Raw genomic sequence first — 2763 nt, 5'->3', positions numbered from 1 at the left:
CATATAGTCATTCTGTGGTTTTCCTTTCATTAACTGGTTCTATGTTGAAGAGCTGTGACATTTGAGTGTGTCGTCAGCTAGCAATTAGCTAATCCTTCTTGTTTTGCTTAAGCCCTTGTTACAATTGCCTTAACGTATCTTATAATACTCTGGGTACATAATCTCATATCGTTTCTCCGTCGCTAGTTCATATTCCTCCATCTCGCGCGATCATACCAGCACTAACGCATTAAGTTCCACCAGAATTTTGAAGTTAAGCGTGCTGGGGCGAGAGTAATATTGGGATGGGTGACCTCCCTGGGAAGTCTTCGTGTCGTGTTTCATTGTAATCCTTGCCATAATGTGTGGGGCACTCGACTTAGCTCTAGATTTACCTCAGTGTTGTCTCGCGAGTCTTTATGTTTTGCCCTATCCTTTCGTCTGTTATCTTGCATCCAGTATCGGCGTAGACCTTTAGCTCCAGATCCTTTATTCACTTTGTGTTCTCCTCATTTTCTACCACAGGAGGCTTTCTATTCCTTTTTCTTTGATTATTTATCTATTGCAACATCATTTGCGACTAACTCTATAACCAACATTTTGGCTTTTGGTCTAGCATGTTGTCATTATCCTTCGTAATGTCTCTTAAGTTGATTGATATCCTTTCATGGTTACATTTTTTTGTTTTTATACGCAGCCGCCTTCTAGTGTTATGTTGTTCAGGGTCTCATCACAACTTCTTATTGCTGCCTTATGTAGCATTCTGGCTTCCATCCAATTATTGGTAGCCTCCGGACCTTTCTAACTTGGTTCAGCAAGATATCTTATTGAAGTTTAGACGTCCATCCCAAATATATTGCCATATCAGTTGCCTCCTTCTACTTTTGTTATTTTCTCACTAACTTCCCCCCTTTAGAGGGTACTCGTACTTTCATTTGTTGGTGCTTGTAGGCGTTCTAACTTCAACTAGGAAGTGCTAGTATTCTGACGATAACTATTTCAGGTTTTCTCGAAGTAGTGACTTTGTCCCAACCTATATCCTTTGCTTCTTGGGGCGAATAGAAGTTGCGTCATTTGTTCCTTAAGTTTTCCATCCTCGTCCCTTAAGGGTTCCACTATTTTTGGGGCGACGTTGTGTACACGCGTCATTTTTTTTGTATCTTAAGCCCCATGATCTTACTGCGTTCTCAACGCAGGCCTTTAACTTAGTCAACACGTACTAAGTGCGTCTTACTAGTGGTTCCACTTTATCCCTGCATACTCGTATCACACTGTTCAATTCATACTTACATATCGATATCCCTCTTTTAGTTCGTATTCGCATTCAGTTCCTGACATCTCTTTGAGGTATTTCTATTAGAAGGTCTTTCCCCAATTAGTCAATGGTGAACTATAAACTGTTATCATAAATTATTTTTCAACCATTGTTGGAAGAAATCAGAACCTCTTAAACATCACAATACTCCTTTTAATACTTGACCTACCTGGTCTCCTTCTGAGTTTATCCTCGAGTTATGAACAACTCATCTAATTTATAATTAGGAGTTGAGGGCTTAGTATTTTTTCCAAAAAGAGTGAAACTCATTCGCGGGACATGTTATCCTTCATCCTGAGCCCTCTATTTATATTTCTACAGTACAAATACGGCTGAGATACCGTAGTATGAACTTTACTACTTAAATAAGCTTTTGTTCCTCCGAAATAAAATTCTTCAAGTGAAAAGGCTGCCCCTTATTGGCGACCTGAAGGATACCTCTTACAACTTTGGTTAAACACAGTAGGGGTACTTGGTATCAATTTCTCCAACATCTCAAAATTCTATGCTTCATTTCCTTTTCCCTATTCTGGGAAATATTCGGCAGAGTTTCCTCTACACTTCTTACAATCCCGTAACCTGCACACAGAAAATGCCAATAATGCCTCACAGGGCCAACACACACACATATATATATATATATATATATATATATATATATATATATATATATATATATATATATTCATGTCATATCATAGCCACACAGGACTTTCAATATTGTCTTATATCGCAGCCACACAGGGCTTTCAATGTCAATACTAACATAAAAATACTGGACTTACCTCGTATGTCCAACTTCAAACTGCATCTGTTGCACTTCCTGTCTGCTTTTCTTCCAGGTTTCAACTTTATATTTCAATACCTTACCCGACGGATATCTTCCGTGGCTTTACTTTACTTACCTGCATGCTTCGTAACTTTCCCTGTCGTCAATTACCTCCTTCTGTTGGTGTCGCCCTTCTGTTAAGATCCAAGGTTAGTATAAGGAATTTTTCTATAACTCGGATCTAAAGCACGATCTCTGATGTAGAATAAAAGCAACATCCTTGTAACGACCCAACCCCGTAGGCCGTGACTGGTGTCCGACCTGGACCCCCCGTATACATACCTATCAGCTGTGGTCACATTGAACTATAAATAAGACAATATCATATAACAGAGCCCCATTGGGCGACAATGTTTTCATAAACCTGTAGCCCTTTTCATTTGTATCATAACATGACAGGGCACGCAAGCCGACAGGGCTGCCATAACATAATAACATATATCATATATCACGTAGACCCAGCTGAATCAAATTGACATACATAACCCACATATATATGTCTGCAGACTTCTAAAAATATAAATGACAACATATGGCGGGACAGGGCCCCCGCCATACCCCCGAATGGGCAAAACCATTCTATACAGCAGTGGATAGTATCAAAAACTAGGCCCCGAAACAATGAAGCCTCTTCCAGCTG

General features: G+C 39.6%; 1 pseudogene; it reads left to right on the top strand.

Annotated features, from left to right (window-relative positions):
- Nucleotides 1-202: 202 nt before the first annotated feature.
- On the top strand, nucleotides 203-322 carry LOC129890927 (5S ribosomal RNA; annotated as a pseudogene).
- The last annotated feature ends 2441 nt before the right edge of the window (nucleotides 323-2763 follow it).

This window comes from Solanum dulcamara, chromosome 5 (assembly GCF_947179165.1).
Source record: "Solanum dulcamara chromosome 5, daSolDulc1.2, whole genome shotgun sequence".
In the NCBI taxonomy this organism is placed as follows: domain Eukaryota; kingdom Viridiplantae; phylum Streptophyta; class Magnoliopsida; order Solanales; family Solanaceae; genus Solanum; species Solanum dulcamara.
The sequence above is the reverse complement of the archived record's forward strand: the minus strand, read 5'-3'. Positions and strand labels throughout refer to the sequence as shown.